This window comes from Macaca fascicularis, chromosome 2 (genome assembly GCF_037993035.2).
Source record: "Macaca fascicularis isolate 582-1 chromosome 2, T2T-MFA8v1.1".
Lineage (NCBI taxonomy): Eukaryota > Metazoa > Chordata > Mammalia > Primates > Cercopithecidae > Macaca > Macaca fascicularis.
This window is the reverse complement of record NC_088376.1, coordinates 132959422-132981413: the sequence shown is the minus strand read 5'-3', so window position 1 is coordinate 132981413 and position 21992 is coordinate 132959422. Positions and strand designations below refer to the sequence as shown.

At 37.3% G+C, this 21992-nt stretch overlaps 1 protein-coding gene across 10 annotated transcripts in view; it reads right to left on the bottom strand.

Moving 5' to 3' along the window:
- MITF (melanocyte inducing transcription factor) overlaps window positions 1-21992 on the bottom strand; it is a 223718-nt gene that overhangs the window by 61620 nt on the left and 140106 nt on the right. The window lies entirely within an intron of this gene.

The window sequence follows — 21992 nt, the reverse complement described above, 5'->3', positions numbered from 1 at the left end:
GATCTCTGAATTAGACAGGGAGGGTCATTTTAAATGCCTGCTTTCAGAATTCACCATATTAATTAATGTCATCATCTGGTTGCAATCTATGCAGAACTGTGGTGATACACAGAGGGGAGGACCAACTATTCTAGGTCTAATATGTGATTAGACCATGGGCCGCTGGGAGAAAAAATAAGCAATAGGAAGTTTCCATGGGCTCAGATTCTATTCACTCTAAGAGCACTTTAACAAAATCTTAAAGAAAACTGAAGCGTGGGGGTTGAAGGAGGCATAGGAGATGAACAGAAGGATAGAGTCAGGGTGACAGGGCTAAAAACTTGGATTAAGTTTAAAGGATTATGCTTAAACCAATGAAAATTATCTAAATCTTGGCAAAATGGAAATAGTAAAAATTGTTATAGAAAGTTATTTTTAAAGCCAAAACACTTGCATTATTAACAACACATTATATTTAGGAAAAGGGCTCTAAATGAAGTTAGATACAACTAATTTTAACACTGATAGTAACAAAATTGACTTAAAGTTTATCTTTTTTTAGAAAAATCACATTGACTTGTTATCCCTGATTATTTGGTTAAAGAGCCATTCTTTTTATCCAGCTGGTCCAGGAGTGTACTGCTTGAAATAACAACCAAAAACCAAGTCACAGAAATATAAACAGTTATACTGCAGCAACCTTCCTCCAAATGGCTCAATTCACTTAACACATGTCTCATTCCATCCTCACAGGTGTTTTGCTTTGTTTTGGTTTTTAATTGAAAACATCTTTTCTGGTAAAATGAACATAGAACAGTTTCTGGTGCTCAATCTGTGTTAAACCTATTTTTCCTCTCTGGTTATTACTTTTCCAGGTAAATTCTTCTGATTTTAATAGTTAACAAATGCAAGAATTTCATGAAGTATGTAATATCTCTAAAATAGACACGGTATATCACTACTCTATCCATCTACCTTATTTTTTTCCTGATTGAGCATTGCTCCTCATCCTTTATTTGCCTTAAATATGTTACTTTTGTTCTTGAACAAATAATTTTGTCAAATATTCCCAAAGAATTCAAAGCAGAACTTCTTCTTAATATATTTACTCCTGCTGCTTTCTCCTTAATGAAAAAAGGGCTGGCTGCAGGCTTCTGTCTCTCCCTTTTTACCCGGTTCTATCAGGTTTTGTCAACTCTAGCTCGAAAAGAAGGTCACTGGTTTACCAAGTGTCAGCCAGTGTCACCTCATGAGTCAATCAGGATGAGCACAAAGAACAAAGACGTGGGAGGTGTTTGGTTAAACAGGGCCGAGAAGGAGGAGAAGGAATTCAGGTAATTGTACCACAGGTGTTATGCAAAACTAATTAAGGATGTGCTCTCCAAGCAAAAGGAAGAGAGAGTTGGTTGGTTCAGAAACAGGAGAATGTAGGCAAGAACCACAGGGAAGTATCACATTTTTTTAATTCCATGGAGGACGGTTATTACTGATGCAAAAATAAACAGTCTGCAACAGGATGGCTGAGGTGTGTGTCAGCTGGGAGCAGAGGAGAGGGTCACCCACTCTCTGTGATTAGAAGTGTGGCCAAGAAGGTTACTGTTTTCTGCCTCCACCCCCAATAGGGCCCACCATTACCTTCCCTGAAAATCTATTATTTCCCCACTCCCTCCCCTTTGGCAGAAATCAAGTCCTCCTAATATGCAAAGACTTCTTTGAATATTAAGGGGTACCCAGCAAGTCAGTTATTCTTAGCAAAGCTTTCTCTATTCATCATATCTGAGGGCAGAGTGGTGTATAAGTGGAGAGGTGTCAAAACGGCTTTTATAGAGAGAGGTCTCTAAAACACTTGCTGTATCATGTACCCTGGCAGACCCCAATGACAGACATCACTCAGAGGTAACTCCAGCCTAAAGCCCTTGAAATCATTTCGCTCAGAAGTTGCCTATGCTTTTTGCTTTTTGCCTGCAATTGTTTTAACCCAGAAATTCGTGTCTCCTGAGGTTACAGCTTATGCAGTCCTTAGAAGCCATTATTCTCCCCAGCAGAATTTTCTCCAAGTGGGTTTCAGGAGAAACCTTCATGTTCTTCTGCCAAAGCAGGAATAAGTTGCATCTGAGCTGGTGGTTTTCTGAAGAGCTTAGATGACTCCACACTCAGAAGAGAGAATGACAACCCCTAGAGATGAGAATCCTTCTTAGGGCCACACACCCACGTTGGTTCAGAAAGGTCTAACAGGTTTATGCTGTCTCTGCAAAGAACAGACTATACTTCTTAAAACCCGGGTGTGGCTCCCCTAGCCTATACCTTTCCATGGCTTCCCATGGCTTTCCATGGCTTCCCATTGCTCTTAAAATAAAGACAATAATCCTTAAGATGATCTTAAGGATTAAGTCCTGGTAACTTAAACCCTGGGCCCCTGGCCCCTGCCCAGCTTTTAGCCCTGTATTGCACAATTCTCATCCCTGCTCTTCACACATAACCACTCTGGACCTCACGTCTTATTTCCTGGAGCTTCTAAGTTCTCTGACACTGCAGGGTCTGAGCATCTGCTTTTCTCTACCTGCTGAACTTTTCTCTCACCACAGCCTTCACAAAGCTAACACCTATGCTTCCTTCAGCTCCAAGATCACTTAGTTGGAGAACTCTTACCTGCCCAAACACTTCCCCCATCCTCTGCTACATATTCCCACAGAACTTTCTTTCTTTCCTTTACAGTGCTTACTGTAGCCTTTAGTGTTCATTCATCTTTTTGGGTGGCGGTAGGGAGATTGTTTGACTAAGTACCCACCTCTCTACTTAACAGTAAGCTCCAGGAGAACAAGGATCTTGTGTGTTTTCGCTCACCGTTAGATCCCTAATACAAAGATGTTCAAAAACTACTTGTTGGGTAAATGAATGAAGAAATGCTTGTTTTCATTTCCTCTTCCCATTCATTCAACAAACTGCCAGCTCCAGCCCTTCCCCTCCACTCTCCCAAACCTGTTCTTTCCAAGGTCACAGTAATCACACAAAAGACCAACTCAATAGATACTTTTCAATCCTAGACACGCTTGCCATAACCTTCCATTTCAAAAACTACCATCCTGGTTCTCCAAGTTTTGTTCCTGTTTTTTTTCACACTGCTTCATAAGTTCTCTCCCTCTGTCCTACTGGCTGCTTCATAGGTTCTCCTCCTCTGTCCCACTGGCATGTTCCAGAGTACTTCTCAAGGATCACATCTTCTCTCACAGCCCTCTCACTGATGTATACAAAACACTTCTTTAACTACAATACTTACTCTATTACTGAGTCCCAAACTTGCAGCTCCAGTTTAGACTTGGCTCTAGAAGCAGACTGACTTCCCTATCTTGATCACAAGACCCCATGCCTATCTCTCCAGCCTCAGTCCTTACCATGATCCCCTTTGCTGTTGCTCCTCCAGCAAGACCAACTTTCTCTTTGTTTCTTGCCTGCTCTCTCCTGCCACAGGGCCTTTGCACATGCAGTGCTTGCTGCCAGAAATACTCTTCCCATATCCCTTTTAAACTAAAGTTCACTCACTCTTCAGATCACAAGACAGGTGAACACGGTAAAGCCTTCTTGGACTCTTTACATCACATCTTCCCATTGGCGGCTCCCAAAACTCTGTGCCCCTCTCCTGTCTGGTACCTGTTGAGGTTGAAACTGTGCATTCATTTCTGTGATTATTTAATTAGCATGTATCTTCCCTGTTAACAGTGAGTTCCACAAGGGCACATGAAAATCTGTTTTTCATTGTATCCTAAAACTAAGAACATGCCTTATACATTGTTGGCACTCAATAAATACATTTGTTTTGTATATCAACTCCCATTCAACATCTTTGTAAGAATCAGTACAGAATAATAATGACAAGTGCAAGCTGTGACTCAAGTAGACCTGACTTCGTGATTTTATTAATTCATTCATTTATTTATACATTAATTCAATAAATGTCAATTTATGAGGGCTTACTATATGTTAGACACAATGCAAAATGCCCAGGATACAGTAGTGAAGAAAAGAAATATGATCCCAACTTTCGAAGATTTGAATCCCAGGTCTACTTATTAACTATGCACACAGACCAGCAGTCAGCAAACTTTCTCTATAAATGTCCAGAGAATAATTATTTTCAGCTTTGTGGGTCACAAGGTCTCTGTTGTACTACTTACATCTGTCACTGTAGTGTGAAAGGAACCAAAGACCCTATGAAAGTGAATGAGGATGACTGTATTCTAATAAAACTTTACCAAGAAAGACAGTAGCAGGATTTGGCCCATGGACATTGTTTGTCAACTCCCAACATAGACCAATTTCTTAAGCTCTACTATGTTCAGTTTTTCTTCTATATAAAGCATTATAGTATTATGCCTTCTTCTTTCTGTCTAACAAGGTTCCATACACTTTACTTCTTAATTTTCTTTAATCAGTGCTTTCTTCTTATGTCTTCTGGAGCCAACACTTTCATCACTTATTCCCCAAATCATTTTGATCGCCTCCCTACCTCCAACTGCATTCCTCCAAAACCAATGCCACCATCTCCACCAGCTCCCAGAGAAGTCTACCTTAACAACCCTCTTCTTCCCTAAAAGGAAAAGAAGACATGCTGTTGATGGCTACCCAATCCCAACTGCATCAGACCCAAGCTCCTGGCCCCTGCTCATCCATCCAGCGTCAGTTCCTAATATCCTCCTAGTCCTACCTTCTGCTACCTTGCATTTCACTGCTTCACACCAAAATCCAGAGTATGCATTATTGCTTCATTTCTCTCCTTGTGCCATGCCCCCTTATCCTAGTCTTTTGGGTATAACCCTACTTGTTCTTCAAGTTTCCACTCAACACAAACCACTACAGGGATACGTCCCTCACCTTCTGAGGCTGAACTGCAATGTTAGAAGCATTCAACAGTACTAGCTGATACTGATTAAACCCTTTCCTACTTGTCCTTCAAGACTCCAATCAAAGCCAACCAGCTCTGGAGCTGTGCTAGGTACTTACATACATGAATTTGTTTAATTACAGCTCTGAGGTTGGTTCAGGTGTTTCCGCTCTAACTCTATTTCTCACACACTATGAATAACAGGCTATATTAAGAAAAAAGAAGATTGGGGGCAGATCCCTCAAAACCTATGCACCTTTATAACCGGAGCACGAATAACAACAATCAGTAAACTCTAATTCAACACCAACTGGTTAAATTTCTACTGGATTCTGCAGTTAGCATCCCAGACAGCCTTAAACACTGGGGCTCCTGCTTCCTCTCTCAAAAGGTAGACCATGGATAACAAGTATAGATGCTTCTAATGTTGATCCTTTTTAAAAAAATTAAAATCTGATTTCAGAGATAGCCTTCTTTATGAATGTCCTGTGTTAGCACAGACAGTAGAGTCTCTGCAGCTGCTGCCTCTGTATTCTCAACTTCTCCAGAAAGCACAGCCCTGTGAAAAGCCAAGTAATGCTTTATCTGGGGCTAAGGCTTTCTCCTTCAATACGATAAAACTTGTCTTTGACTACTTCAAGCATTAATATGCTGTGGGAAATGAACCAAAAGGATTTTCATGTTCTACTGACATGATTTTCTTATTTGCCAACAACATGGACGGTTTTCATGTTAAGGAAACACAGCACAACAGATGAGGGAACTAAGGTTTAGACTAAGCCACTTGCCCAAGTTTATCTAAGGACAGAGCTAGGATTCAAAGGAAGGAGAAAGATGGAGGCAGGGAGGGAGGGAGGAAGGGAGGGAGAGAGGGACCGAGGTAAATAGGGGAACGGGGGTGTTAGCATCTATAGAGGTTTTCTCCAAGGATGGAAAAAGAGGAAAAGTTGAAAGATCACTGAAAATGGAAAGCCTTTGAGAGAAAAACTGTCAAAACACACACACACACACACACACACACACACACACTCTCTCTCTCTCTCTCTCTCTCTCCCCCCATATTCTCTCTTAAGGAATGAATTAAAATTAAAATTAATATATAAACTGAAGGAAAGTGAGCAAAATATTTATAGAAGTGAATCACATTGTAAATCCCCCTTCTCCTGTCCTATACCCACTGACTGAACATAAAAAAGCATGCTTAGCCTTTATTTGTTTTCTGCTTCATAAAGGAAAGAAAATAAAGAGATACAGAACATCCTGTGACCAAAAATTGTATCAGAGATAAATTTTAATATTAGGGATTTGGCATACTTGAGAACTAAATATTTAATATAGACTTTAAGACATTTGTGTAAATAAACACATGGCAGTTTAGTTGACATCCTCACCATCTATTCTGAATAAGTCTGTGCTCAATCTCTACTCAAAAGACCTTCAGAAAAGTCTCAGAAATGCGGCAAGTGATAGCCAGAATTAATATTATTATAAATTGGCAAAACACACTTAGACAAAATAATAGCATATGTAAAAAACAGGCTTTTCTCAACTCACCTGTTGCCACCCTCAAGGAGAAACTGTTGACTTAAACTATAGTGGAACTTTAAGTATTATATACACCGATGTTCTTTATCATTACAACTGGTTTATGTATCTAACACTCAAAATAAACCTACTGTTTCTTTCAAGGGCTTTTAAATTCCTTTGTCACCTTGATCTTATCACAAATGAAACTTCAGTGGTCTGTAGGTAGGCGATTCTCCAGGAAAAAGGAGACGATTCACTGAAAGTCAAGGTTAGGAGGGAAGTCTGAGACTACTCAGATGGGGAGACCTACACCCAGAAAGGCAACTTCCCCTGGTTCATAGAAGGGGTCCATGCAGAGGCATGTTTGATTTCATGGTTGCAGTATCAATTGGGAAGCAGTGAACTTTGCAAGACTGGTTGGAGAGAATGGCCTCTGGTCTTATCTGAAGATAGTATATATATATGGAAGTAAGATCAATGGTTTAATAGCAAAAATAAAGGTTAGCAAGTAGTTAGTACTGACTACAGAACAGTCAAGGTGACATGTTTCCAAAAGGTAAAAAATATAAATAAATAAATAATAAAAAATTAAACTTGTACCATAAATTACAAGAGACTGGGGGTGGAGGAGTTAGGATAGCACAGTACAGACAATACAGTCTTTTTTTTTTTTTTTTTCTCACTCTTGTTGCCCAGGCTGGAGTGCAATGGCATGATCTTGGCTCACTGCAATCTCTGCCTCCTGGGTTCAAGGGATTCTCCTTTCTCAGCCTCCCAAATAGCAGGGATTACAGGTGCCTGCCACCAAGCCTGGCTAATTTTCATATTTTTAGTAGAGCTGGGTGTTCACCATGTTGGTCAGGCCAGTCTCGAACTCCTAACCTCAGGTGATTCACCCACCTCGGCCTCCCAAAGTGCTGGGGTTACAGGCGTGAGCCACTGCACCCAGCCGGCACAGTACAGTCTTAGACCAAGAAAATTAAATGGACATATCATGTAAGGAAGAAGTCAAGTAATTCCAAAGCAAATGAGTCAAAACACTTACAGACTAGATAAAAATGATTATGCAACTTGATTAGCAATGAAAACACTCTGAACACAGATCATTTGTTTTCATCAGTTGACTGGTTCTGCAATGTAGGCCCTGTGGCTTAGGGGCGAAAGGCTGTGATCAAATGCATTTTGAACCTTCAAGTTGCCCCAAAATAATAAGGCTTTCAAAAGTGAACAGTTAATAAAATCATATATGGTCACTCCTATTTAACTTGAATTCTACAAAATTGTTGACTTCTCAGCTCATAAGTGAGAGTTTAATTTCAGAATCAGGAAACATTTTGATAGCCTGATGTCTATTAATTTTTCTTGAAACTTTAACCCCAATTTTTACCACTTTCTACAGAATTTTCTATAAGTAAGGATTTAACAGCTGCCTAATTTGACTGTCAATCATTAAAAACAACATCTAAGACTTTTCTGTAGTGGGTGTAATTTGGGGTAAAGCTAAAAACTGTGGCCAAGCATCTCATTACTCCCTATCCCCAAAAAATTACTGTTAGGGGATTCTACATAGCCAGGCAGTTTTTAAGAATTAAAATTCCTTGCTGCTGCAATGTAATTCAACGGTAATTGATGAAAAGAATCTTTACACATCCCATGCATCTCTAGAGAAATTATTTCTAGATCGTAGGTAGAATCACCTTTCCTAACCTTTCACCAAAGCATTAACCTTTTAGTCACTTCTCAAGAACCCATTATGGGGCTCAATTACTGTGGACTGTGTGTCTCTGGTTGCAATGCTGATGAGAGTGATCGGCATTAAAAAGTATTGTGCCTGGCACAGTGCTAAGTGCTGTGCAAGCATCATGTCACTTACTCTTCAGAGCAACTTATGAGCTAGGGACCTTTACTATCTCTGTTATGCAAACAAGGGAATTCAGGTTGAGAAAACACATGAATATCACCCATCTAACTCCAGAGCCCATGCCATTCAACACTGCAACCGGATAGCAGGTGTAGGCATAATCAAATGCCTACGGGCAGGAGTTTTTTGAATGAATTTTAATTGAAAAATGCAAACCCTAACAGAAAAGAAAGGTAGGTCTAGGAAACAAGGTTCATGATCCAGTGCAGAAGTCCTCAGGGGATATCTTAGGGTGGTTTCTCCTATTCTCATCTTACTAGGTGGACTGTAACTATGAAAGGGAGGTAAGAAGGTGAGAAGGAAATCAGTATCTGCTGGTGGAAGAAAAGTGCGCTTCATGGCTATATATCAACCAGATCTCATCTAAGGCTGGACTTGGTCAGCGTGCTTGGCATGCATGTTAAGGACTCCAGCATCAGAAAGAGTTGATCTTTCCCGCGGAGCTTCCTAAAATGACCGTTTGTTTTATTTCACCAGGCAGGGCAGGCTGGCCACATGCGCTGGATATACTGCCTTCAGGCAGAAAACTAATACAAAAAAAGAAAGGAGAAAGGAAGAAAAACACTTTCTCTTGATGTCAATGCCCCAGTGTAAAAGACAAAGCCAAGACTATAGCCACGTCAGTAGAAAGACCTTTGATGTCAGAGACAGACCATCAAGGGCCTGCTGCTTGGGAAATTATAGATGTCAGGGGTCTGTAGACTCTGAAAGGACCGTTTTGTGCTGCCATTTATCTAAAATCCAATTTTAAAAAAAAAAGTAGCTTCTAAAAGTAGAATTTAAATAACTCTTGATAGCTAAAACACATTTCCTAAAGAAAAGTGGCTTTTTTCTTTACAGGAGCCGACAAAGCAGGGCACAGACAATTTTTATGGCAGTAAAAATACTGTGTATGATACTATAATGGTGGATACACGTCATTACACATTTTCCCAAATTCATTGAATGCACAAAACCAAGAGTGAACACTAACATAAAGTTTGGACTTTGGGTGATAATGATATGTCAATTTAGGTTCCCTGACTGCAGCAAATGTACCACTCTGGGGTTAGAAGCTGTGAATATGTATGGACAGGGATAAACGGGATATCTCCTTATCTTCTTTGCTGTGAATCTAAAGCTGCTCTAAAAAATAAAGTCTAAAAAACAAAACTAATATTTTTAAGTAGCTTTCAATCATTTTTAAAAGTCAAATATTTCAAGGCCCTATTTGATTACGAGTTGCGCTTTGGTTTTTGTTGATCAGGAAAATGCCTAAAAATAAGAAAAATAAAATGAAACATAGAGCTCTGATATCAATTTGTACTTTATCATAGCAGCGTTTACATTTATTAGTAAAGGAGATCTATGGTACATATGTGACATATGCATTTTTTACAAATATTTGTGGACAAATGGATTCACTGACCCTCAGAGTTCCAGGAAAGGCTCAGTGCTAAAGCAAGTCATTTTAGAGTTTCTTATTGTTTTCTTATCCTCAATTCACCTCCTCAAGACTTGACAGAATTAACCTATTTTTATCAACTTTTCATAAGTATATGCACATCATAGAAAGCACCACGTGTACAAAATACCCTAAATAGCCATAGGTATTTTGCATCTTCCACTGAGTAGTAACTCAAGGCAACATTTCCTTTGCCCGTCTTACTCCTCCCCTTTCTTCTCAAAGTGCTTGCTCACTGTACCACTGCTGGATATTTGCCATAACTCTTCACATGTTAAAGGATCTCAGAGACTCTACAGTAAAGAAATTTATTTGACTTTATTTGCATCTGCATTTCCCAATTTTTCTTACATTTCTTACAAATTAACCTCCAGGTTTCTACAGCAGCGATTCTCAAACATGAGCATACTTTAGAATCTTTCAGAAGGCTGGTTAAAACACAGATTAATGAGCCCCACCCGCAGAGTTTCTGGTTCAGTAGGCCTGGGATAGGCACAGGGAATCTGTATTTCTAACGAGGTCCCAGGGGATGCAGTGGCTACAGGTTCCAGACCACACTTTGAGAACCCCTGCGTTTCAGAATGCTTACCACCATTTGAGGTTAAGTTCTAAACACCTTAGCTTCATGTCAAACTGATGAACAGAGATTTTATATAAAAATTAAATGTCTTGTCAGAACATTCAATTTGTCTTCCCTCTCTATGAGACATTGGGAGTCCCATGTGTCAATAAAAATGGGCACAATTACCCGCATTCATAACATTGTATTATGAGTTCTATCAAGATTCTTCTAATTCATTAGTTGAAAAATTCTTTAGGTATGTGATTTTAAAACAAACCTGGAAAGCTACTGGAAAACTGAAATCAACTTTGCAAAGGCCTGAACGTTTATTAACTTATATTAATGGAAGATAATAAGAAAATATTGAGATAAATAATACAGACTCAGAAAATAGATCTAACTCCAAACTAAGGAAATCATGAAATCTGACAACGTGACGATTTTTCTTTCTAGAGGTCAGAGCATGGTTAACATTTTTGCTCCCTTGGCTTTCTTGCTTTTTGTAATTGCACAAGAATGCGACTTTATAGGCTCTTAGTATTATATGAAGAACGCATTAAATCTCTCTAACACAGTTTACTAATTCCAATATAATTGACTCATTGTTTGCATTAGGAATGAAAAGGTGACTAACAAAATGTAAATTATCACTTAGGTATTATTTCTGGTTTAATAAGTGGTTGAAAATTACTATCAAAACAGAAAACTTGGGTATCTAATGAATTAGAAAAGAACTGTTTCATTGCATTATGAGCTGTGCTTTAATTTCCTAAAAATACACTGCAAGTTAACTAAGAAAGAAAATTGCCTAAGAGACATCAGCACAAATAAAAATCATATATAAACCCCACCAAAAAAACATAGTTTTCAATATCCTTCATGTTAATTAATCTATGTAATGTATGGTAAAGAACAACATATGATTAACTAATCTCCTTGTCCCCTAATGTCTGTTCCACACCAAGAACATTGATTAAATGCTCATATATTGGCAAGATTTTAGACATCTTTAACACGCCAGACAGGTGCTATGTAAGTGTGATATGTGTAGGTTTGAAAAGAACCTGTATTGAGAGTATGAGTAAGATGTGTGACTAACAAGTTCAGGGCTGTCACCATGCTCAAGTCTGAATGGAAGGCTACTGGCAGAGATGAGTCAGAATGCCATGTTACCGAGGGTGACTCGTGGCTGCTTTCTCCTATAAGAGGCTGTTTTTGACAGGAAATGTCAACCATACATAAGATATATCAGCTAACATGGGGTCCAAATAATGAGCAAGAAAATAATGACTAATTTTTTTGTGAGTTTTCTTTGTGGCGGGCAGTAGGAAAGCAGTAATACTGTGTAGGTATAATAGCAGCATATGAAGATGGCAACTTAGAGACGATAATAATTTCTATATTTGTGTGATTAATAATTGTAAATCATTATGTGATTTATTATTACCAACAGTAGAGCAGAATCCTTTCTCAAGCACTTTCCATCTACTTGGCACTGCGCTAATGCCTTAGTTCTGTGCTGTCCAATGCAAAGGCCACAAGCCACATGTGGCGGCTGAGCACTGGAAATGTGGCTTGTTCAGACTCATTCAGACTGAAATTTCATATTATTTAATTTAAATCTAAAGACATATTCAATTTATTTATTGGAAATCTTTTGAATATGTTTGAAACAAGTTAGGTATATGAATCTAACTTTTTCAACTATACATTTTATAAAATCTAAACATAGGTCAAACAAATTTTCTGATGAAAATTTAGTGTTTAAATTGGGGATGTGCTGGAGGTATAAAATACACATGCAATTTTATAGACAGCACAAAGACTTAGGAAAAAAATGTGAAAATATCTTGTTAATAATTTTTACTCTGATTACATGTTGAAGTGATATTTTAGATATGTTAGGTTAAATAAAATACATTAAAATTAGTTTCACCTTTTTTTTTTTTTTTTACTATTTTTAATGAGAGTACTAGAAACTTCAAATTTATGTACTTGGTTCATATTCTATCAGACTGCACTGCTTTTGTGAATTATCTCATTTAACTCTCGCAAAAACTCCCCAGGGCAAGTACCATTACCTCCATTTTATAGATGAGGACACTGAGGCCCAGAGAGAACAGGAAACATGCCCAAGTTCACACAGTTATGTATCAGAGACAGCCTAATCATGGATTTTCAACAGGGACCCTGGTTAAAGTCTCATCTCAAAGCATAATGAGGTTCATCAGTTAGCATTAATGGGAATCTGTCATCCAAATTATAATATACTACAGCGCTTGGATACTAAGGGTAAGAGGCTGAAGTCATAAGGTTCTGTGCTTCTCATAAATTCAATCTTTTAAGATTAACCTGGCTGCCATAAATATCACCAAACATTTACTAATGCCAAAAAACAACAACAACAACAACAAAAACAAAACAAACAAACAAACAAAAAAACCCAAAGGCCATTACTACAGCCTGTCTTACCAGACGAAGGATTCAAATTAAATTCCATCAAATCACACAGAGCCAATACACTTTGACAAGCACCTCACATCCCAAATCTCTGAGGGCCTGAATTTTTTTGTTTTTTGTTTTAAATTTGTTCCCCCTTTCTCTTCACCAAGACAGAAAAGAAAGCCCAGTAAAATGCTGAATGGGGCAAAAGAAAACGCAACAAAGTTAATAGGGGGGCCATAGATGGCCCTTCAGAATTTGTAAAAACACAAAAACAAGAGGGCGCGTTTCCATCGCTGCACAATATTGCTTTTGTTTAAGAGCCAAGTCCCAGTCTTGAAACGTGTGGGTAATAAATCAGCAGGCATTATTTTAAATCAACCGGTTTTATAAAATAAGCCAAGAGTTGAAAGAGGCAGGACTAATTACCAACATTCCTTGATGAATTACTTAGTGGCGTGTGCTAAGTCAATGTACGTCTACGGCTTGATCCCCAATTTTATCCCGTACTTATTTCCCAGGAGGTAAAAAGAACATGTGGCTAATTAAGGCACTGATCTCCACAGCCAGAAGTACTCAAGGTAAGATTTCTTTCAAAAGAAAAAAAAAAAAAAAGGTTCTTTGCCTGGTACTTATTAATCTAATTTTTACTACTTCACTAGAAAAACAGAGCTAATCTTGTCACCTTTAGGGCAGTCTGAACTACCAAGCAGTGTTCAGAAAAAATGTTACATATTTGTAATTTAGCCAATAAGAATTTCTTAAGCCTTTCCTAACCGGCAGGAATGTCTCTGGTTTGTCACTTCCAATTAAGTCTCAACAAAATTTCCAGCCCCTAAATTTTAATTATACAAAACCCAGGGCCAACAGGGGAGATTACAACAGAGTTATGCATGGTAGTAAGGTAATAGAAGCCTGAATTTTGCTTTTCATTTTGGGCCTCTTAACTACTTTAAAAAATTATTTCCTGACAGGGTGATTCAAATCCTTTTGCTCACTTTTAATTTTCAGGATCCCTACACCTTGTTATCTTTCTTCTAGGAAAGACCACTAGAGTTACAAAATGTGTCTAAGTCTAGTAAACTGGTGAGTTTACACCTGACAGAAGAACTGTGCTCCTCAAAAAGTTGTGGGTGACTCTTAAAAAAATGCATTAGGACATCATTTACATAAAGAATGCATGCCTATGCTCTCCTAGTAAAAATCATAATAATAATGATAAAGCCTTTGACCACCACCACTTCCAATCCCAATACTCATTCCGGAGACAGCTGGTAGAAACAATGGTATAGACTCACCTACTACTCCCTTTTCTAGGACATTCCCTATTTTTTAAAAGAGTAATTAAAACAATTTCTTTTTTAGGACCGTTCTCTCCTTTAACAGTCCTCTGCTTTACCTGATTCCTATGCTCCAATTCTGATTCATTTCCTTTTCATAAAATTATAAATTACTAAACAAAAAACATCTAACTTTATAAATAAGATCTGAATAACTGTTGTATTATCTGGAGCTAATTTTTTTTTTAAGTTCAAGCTGATCCTCAAAGAAGTCAATAAAAAGAGACACATTCAAGGCAAGAGCCAATATTCTAGTACTGATTGCAGTTATAACCTTGGGTGAAGCCACTGTACTGATTTACATATTTTTAACACAGATCACACCCACTGATTTTAGTAGAACAAAGTTAAAATTAGATTTTGCTTACACATGTCCACAATCTCTGTTCAAAAGCGTGCTTACTGAAGAGTCTTTTAAAGTAAGTGGTCTTTCAAAGCTAAGTCCTTTCTTTAATTGTTGGGATTAAATAGGTAATATTTGTGAAGGAGACTCATGACCTTTTCAATATAATAATATAAGATTTATCACCACTGACATTTACTTAAAAGCAAATAGAAAAACAACCAGAACTGAAGTTCCAGTTGTTAAGTGCTAAAATATGGCAAGAGCTCTAATATTGCAAGGTGTGTGGGGAAGGAAAAACCAAAAATGCAACCATAATTTCAGAAGAAAATTGATATCGAGTCTACTGCATTATTTCAAAAATCATCTAAAGCAATGCAAATATATTACTGAAATACTCAGCATATGAATTGTAATAGCATGGACCACCAAGATCTTTAGAATATAATTGACTTGAGTTATGATTTTTGGATGCTGTTACAGAAACTTTCACTGTAGTGCTTTTTAACCCATAATGATGATTATCAATAAGGCATAAATTACCATGGGGGACAATGTGGCCAGGAAGTCCTTTTATATAATAAAAACACATCCAGGTCTTTCATCTGGCATACAGTGGAGACTCATGAGGATATTTTAACTATTCAATAGGGAAGCCCCTAACTAATTCAAATGCTTAAGTTCATGTATCTTTCTGTTAAGCCTGTGAGACTCCTCTGTAGTTTCTCTTTGACCTCCCATTTTGCTCTAATATATTCTGTTACTGGTGATTCTTCAGAAATGTTTAGAGCATGTCCTTACAGTAGGATGTGTGGTTATAAGCAAATAAGGTAGTGTGTGGAGTCTATGTAACCAGGGACCAGTGATAATCTCTCTAAGCCTCAGTTTCCCTATCTGGAAAATGAGGATTATCCTACTTGTTTCCTAAGGTTACTAAAACAATAAATGAGCTAAAAGACATGAAGTGTTCATCCCACCATCCAATTCACCTTATAATTAATGTCCATGTTGTCAAGGAGGCACAATTGCCTTTCCTCCTCCAAGGTGCTTCAGGTAGTGTCACATTCACATCAGTAATTCCTACAAAAGTTTAAGCTATGGATTGAAGCTCTGTAGTAAACATTTGCTACAAGCCCCAAGCTACCGTGTCATTTGAGAGGCTGAACATTGCTATCTCTCCGTCCTAACATTTCTCAGGTCATTCCCTCCAGGAGAGGCACTACCACTAGCGGACCATGGAGTTCAACTACATGAGTTCAAATCCTGACTGCACCACCTACTTGGGTGACTTTCTGATGACCTAGTTGACCCCTCTGTGACAGTTGCTGCATCTGTGAAATGGGGTGCTAATAATAACTACCTCACAGAACAATGGTGGCATTAAATGAGTCAATACAGGTAAAGTTCAATGCTGGCACATGCTGATCGTGATTGTTCTCATAACAGTTCTCCTGGGGAGACACAGATCAGACAGAATATAAGCGTCACATCCATAGGAGCCTCCATAAATGGTCCCTAAACAAAACATAAAGAATTGGGAAAGATGCTAGTTCCCCCGCAGGAATGTTTCTCAATCTTTTATTCATTAGCATCCCAAGAAAAAGCCTTTTTAGACATTTTTCCCCTAATTGCTTCTCTTTCATCCCCATCACCATGAAATTTTAGAAGACAGATATACTGTTTATTGGTTTATGTACTGTAATTTTGGAGGTTTATAAACCATTGTAACATCTAATACTTTTTTGCCCTCCAACAATCCAGTTTTGTCCTCCTTGTGGGGAGCGACTTCACCCCTGTTGAGGATGCACGTTCTACTGGTCTCATGACAATTAAAAAAGAAATCTACCATTCAGAGCCAGATGACACTAGGCCCACTCCAATTTTTAGCCCTCACTTTTAGGTCGCAGACCTTAATATTTTCCTTATGATACTGCCTTCACCTCCAGCAGTATGGAATTATGAGAACTGTGTAAATGAAAGGAGACTGCACCTATTAATATAGCCTCCTCTAACAGGAGAAAATGAGGAGGAGCCTAACAGGTGTCTCTTCTCATGGAAACACACAGGATGAATTCAGAGACTGCAAAGGGGCTCATGGAGAAGATGGCAAATATTCTCCTACTTAAAGAGAGAGCGCCATGCTGCATGTCAGCCAGCATTTCATTACTAGCTACTAGTCAAGTGTCCACCAGATACATCAGACCCTATCCACAACCTGATGAAATCGAACCCAGATTCTGCTGTACAAAACCTGGATTCTGTTGTACCCCTCAGTTACATGAAAATGCCCTTGTGGTCAAAAAGGGAGAAATCATTTCCATTTTGTGCCAATATTGCCCAATAAACATGTAATTCGAGCTGAAGTTCCAGTGCTTCCAGAAACTGGGATTAATTCACAGGCTTAGTTGTATAAAGCCTGAATATTTTGTTTCAGATAGTTGGTCTCATGGATCTGCTCTTTTAAGTAGATAAAACCTAAAAATTTAAGCAGAGGACTTTCTTCAGCCAGCATTTCATTACTAGCTGCTAAAAGCAGTACAGACAGAAAAACCAAGTCCAACATTAATCCACAAGCACTTACTGTGATTCTCGCACTTACTGTAATTCTTGCACTACTGAGCCTGTGTTAAGTTTGACTTGACCAAATAAGACAACTCTATGGAGCACTTTCTTGTGCCAGTCCTGAGATCACTAAATCTTCACCTGCAAGTGTTCATAAAGCAGCCTGGGAAGCAAAGGGGCTGCCACTCAGTGCCGTGCAAGCTGGTACATACTTATACACTGAAACAATTAAACTGCTCTCAAGACACAGGGTGAGAAGTCCTCACTGCACCTAGGGAAGAGTGGACCTTGAAGCAGGATTCTCAAAGATAGACACCGCCCAGAAGGAAAATAAATTATATTTCTTTTGTTCCATTTTAAAACATGAACAAAGAAAACTAAAGGGTGTATGTCTACCTGATAAAAACTGCCTAATATATTTCTTCAGACCTTGCTTCTATAAAAGGCAACTGATGGTAGGGTTAGAAAACAGAAAATAATAGGAAGGCTGTACCCTAAACTGTTAACAGTAGCTCCTTCCAGGGAACATTATGGAAGGGAGGTGGTGGTAGGCAGGGTAAGATTCATATTGAATTATTCTGCTGCATTGTTTAAATCTGTTAAAAGTTAACAAGTATTGTCTGCAATTAAAAAAAAATCAATAACGTGAGTTTTAAAGAGAGAGAAAATTACCTTATGTGTGACACTGAATGATTCAGATTCTGAAGGGAAATGAGGTTTCTGCGAGGATGAAGAGCTGTTTGTTGACCTGAAATCTGAGTCCCTTTCTCCCCCTGAATGAGGATGTAGCCTTGCAGACACCAACATTGATTCAAAAACAAAAGGACACTAATGTTTATAAACGATCCCTGAAATCAAGGCTGACAGGTTGTTTGTGTAAGTCACACTACAGGGGATATAAGTATATGCTGGTCCATGTGTGAATGGACTATGCTATTAGAAGAAATCTCAGACATAGTAGGTCTTCATCTTATGAGAGTACCACTTCTAGCAACAGAACCCCTAACTGAGGGGACCAAGGCAAGCTGATCCGAGACACACATCTGTTCTGGCTTCTTGCAGCCACCATGATGCTATTTAGGGTCTGTATTCCTGGCTAAATAAATCAGAAACAAAATATAAGGGTAGGTTGTGGGAGAAGTCCCTTCTGCCAGTGTGTAGCCCTTCAATCCACCTATAACTCCACAGATATTTTCATGTTTCTGTGTTATACCTAAAAAATAAATCACACCTTGAAAATTCTACTCCATGCAGATTTCATAATTTACAGCGAAAGACCAGTAGTTCAATCATTAACCCTTCCCCTCACTAGTGAAATACGAAGTGTCAGTTGTTGGAAGAGGGTGACAAGGAGCAGGACTTCCAGCCCACCTCGCTAGAATCTCAATCCAAATGAGAGGCAACTTTGATGAGATAACCACCAAATAAATGCCCAAGTAAATTTAGTTTACAATGTAGAGGGTCCCAGAAAAAGTGCTTCTGTATTTGACAAAACAAACAGCAAGCATCATCACTAATTACAGAGCAATTTGCGCAACTCTTGAGATGATTTGGAGAAAAGGAAAAATTTAAAAATAAATTCCTTCAAAGTACTTAAGAAATGCCCAAAAGTAATAAAAAAATCTTTTCTTTTTAAAATTCATGTAACCTTTCTCTTAAGCAGAACAGAAAAATTCACTGGACAATCTGTTCCAGAGAAGACTTTGACTTTGCCTTCAAAATTGTAAATTTCAAGGTGAAAGGAAGGGAGGGAAAGAGAGAGGTAGTAAGGAATCCTTGGCAACTCCCTTCAGATTTCTAAACAGAGAAACATTTTCAAACTGTAAACTATGTGTTCAAGCTTTCAACCGTCAGAGCCCATGTTGGGAAGGTAGTAGGGGAAGAAATCCTGATGAACTTTTCAGTCCAGGATGAGAGCGACCAGTGCTTTTATAATTCATCAAAGTCAGAGAGACAAAACCATGAAAACAGATGCTTGGTGACCACGCAAATGATTAACTTGGTGGTTTGTACCGTGATGCTTTAGTTATAAGGCTGAACTCATCTATAGGTCTGTCCCCTGTTACTCTGTTTTTGTTTGAAAAAAGCTACATCAAATTTCAAACTTCAGGTGTGTATGACTTGCATGCCAGCAAAACTCACTTGTGGAAGAAACTGATTCCATTAATGGTTCTTGAAGACTTTTTTGTTGTTGTTAATTCACAATTCAAATTACAGGGTGTGTTCACCATTACAAAAAAAAAAAAAACTGCATTATGCACACCAGGTGTTGGTTAATTTATGGTAAAAGAGCATCCTTAAATTACAGTGCCCAATTGGGTAAGGTTGTTCTTAAAAAACTTGGAGAATATCTTTACTATGTAAATATACAGCAATAAGACTCATGATTCCATGTCCCCCAAATGAAAATCAATATGAAGGAAAATTCATATATTATTAAATCAATATAGAAACCAGAGGCTAATCCTACAGAGATTAATGAACTTACTCACTGCACAATAACCATACGTTGAGGAATGAGTGATGCAGATTTTTGACCTCTAACCCAAAATCTGACTAGTCCTAAGTTTACCAGATGTCAATAATTTTTAAAAATGCTTTATAAAGCTTCATATTTTAAATTTAACTCTGCCAAAGAAAGGGATTAACCTGAAAACACTGCTTTAGCTTTTCGAAATCATTCATTCATCCAGATAGTAGAATGCGGGTAACTTAACTTTGTGTGTGTATGAAAACTAAACTATGACCTTTTTTCTCTCAGGTTCTTACAAACAACTTGGGAGATGGAGAGATTTAACCAGATTCTCTAGTGCATGCAAGTGTGACTAATTGTATACATCTACCTCCACTGAGAAGCAGGCATGTTCTGTTTTAGCAATTTAAATCTTTAAAAATTAAATAAATTTACTCAGGGTATATGATGAGAAAATATTTATTCAGTATGATTTGTATCATAATGCATTCAATTAGTATACTTGACAATACCATTCTTTGGAAATATATATTCATGGAGAAATAAATGGTCCAAGATTAAGCATATTAAGTGTTTTACTATTAACCACTTACTTCATAAAACTATGCTTATGATTTAAAAAACTATAAAAAAGAAAAAAACACCTTTCTCTCAGTTACCTTTCTGTAATGTTTCATAATACTTTTATACACAAAATTTGGAAAATAAGCCAACTATTTTTATGAAGTCCTAAGTCTTTAAGTATCTGAAGCAATCACTTATATGATATTCTCTTTAAAAATGTTGATTTTCTTAAAATATTGTCTTAATGAAATCATGTATTCTTATTTGTTTCTTCATTTAAGAATACTAAAATTTGTCTAAATAGCTATCAAACCTAATCATATAGCTATGGCAATAATTCTTTATTTTTATTTATATGACATAGTTTACTAGTTTTTATAACTGAAGTATAAATAAGCAGAAGTTAAATAGACATGAACTATATTCACTATAAAAGAGAAATTTACCTAATTCTTATTTTTAGTTAGAGTATGTCATCCAGTTGTAACAATTTATTTGTGCTTTAACTTTGGACATTTTTCTGGCGTACATAAGTTAGGGGCTGTATCAATCCAGTGTCACCAGGACACAGCAACATATAAAAATATTGGTATGTTATTCAAACAACTTAATGTAGGTTTTAATTCTAATCATTTTCAAAAATAACATATTTACAATGACAAAAATATTTAGAAACTATGCTCATTTTTAAGATAATCTGGAAATGATGTTTCAACACATTTTCATTTGGGTAATTTCCTCTCTATCAGTTGTAGCTGCCTTAATAGGAATACTGATTTTAATAAATACTTTTTGACATAGTATCAAACATTACCTTCAGTTGGATGTAAACCACTACTAGCCCAAATCCATGTCAACTCTTCTAAAATTTGCCCTTCAGATTAAAAAGGTAAACTATTATGATGAATAAAATAGACATATTTCTCCATATCTTGTTACTATTTAATTCATACAATTTTAAATAACCTAAGGTATACACAATAAATGTCACCCCTGCAGGCATGAGATAACAACTTAAATCTTAAATAATTCTTAAATCTATAAAAGCTTAAATAGTGATCACATCAATTTTCACCCAAGCAGAACAGAAAGATTCAATGCATCATCTATTCCAGAGAGAAAACCTTGAGTTAATTGAGGGGTAAAAAAAAAAAAAAAAAAAAAAAAAGAGTAAAAAATCCATTAACTGTGGCAATATCCAGAATTTCAAACAATCACATTGGAGTAAAACTTTATGTTAAACTATTTGGATCTTTTTTCCCTAACCCAATTTCAGTTGGTTTCTTCATCTGAGTTCCATTATTTCATCACTACAGTTTAAGTCTTTGCAAATAAAAAATAATTGACTCTTGATTTGTTTTTTAAAGAATCTCTTTCCTACTTCCTGGTAAGGTTCACAGATTGATTCCTAATTATAACACATCATCTCTCTATTTACTTTAATAGTAAACTTTAAATAATGGGAGATGTTTTTTCTGTGCACATGAATGAATCCAAAAACCAATAACGAATCACCGGTCTGTAAAGTTCACATTGTTTAATGAACAGTAACACTTGAGACTTTCCAGAATTAGGTGAGCAGGTAATAAAATAAAAAAATAAATTAAAAATAAGGAAGTTCCCCTACTTTCCTTTTAACTTTCCTTGAATCAGTCATATTTAAGAACTGAAATGTTCATTCTTAAACAAGGAGTATCTCCCTATGTGATGTGGAAGACACATGTGTGAGATGGAATTCTATTCTTAGACTTGTTACAATTTTCCTTAGTAATTAGGAAGCTATATGTCCCTAATCGAATGATGCTAACAAGCTCCTGCAGTTTCTACTCTAGCAAGAAATCAAAGAGACCCAAAGCAGGCAACTCACTGCAGTAAAAGGATTATGCAGTCTGGTTATTAAAGCGCAGAAAGCTCTTCTTCAATCTTGTATGTGAAGAGCTTTCTAAAAGAGTTAAA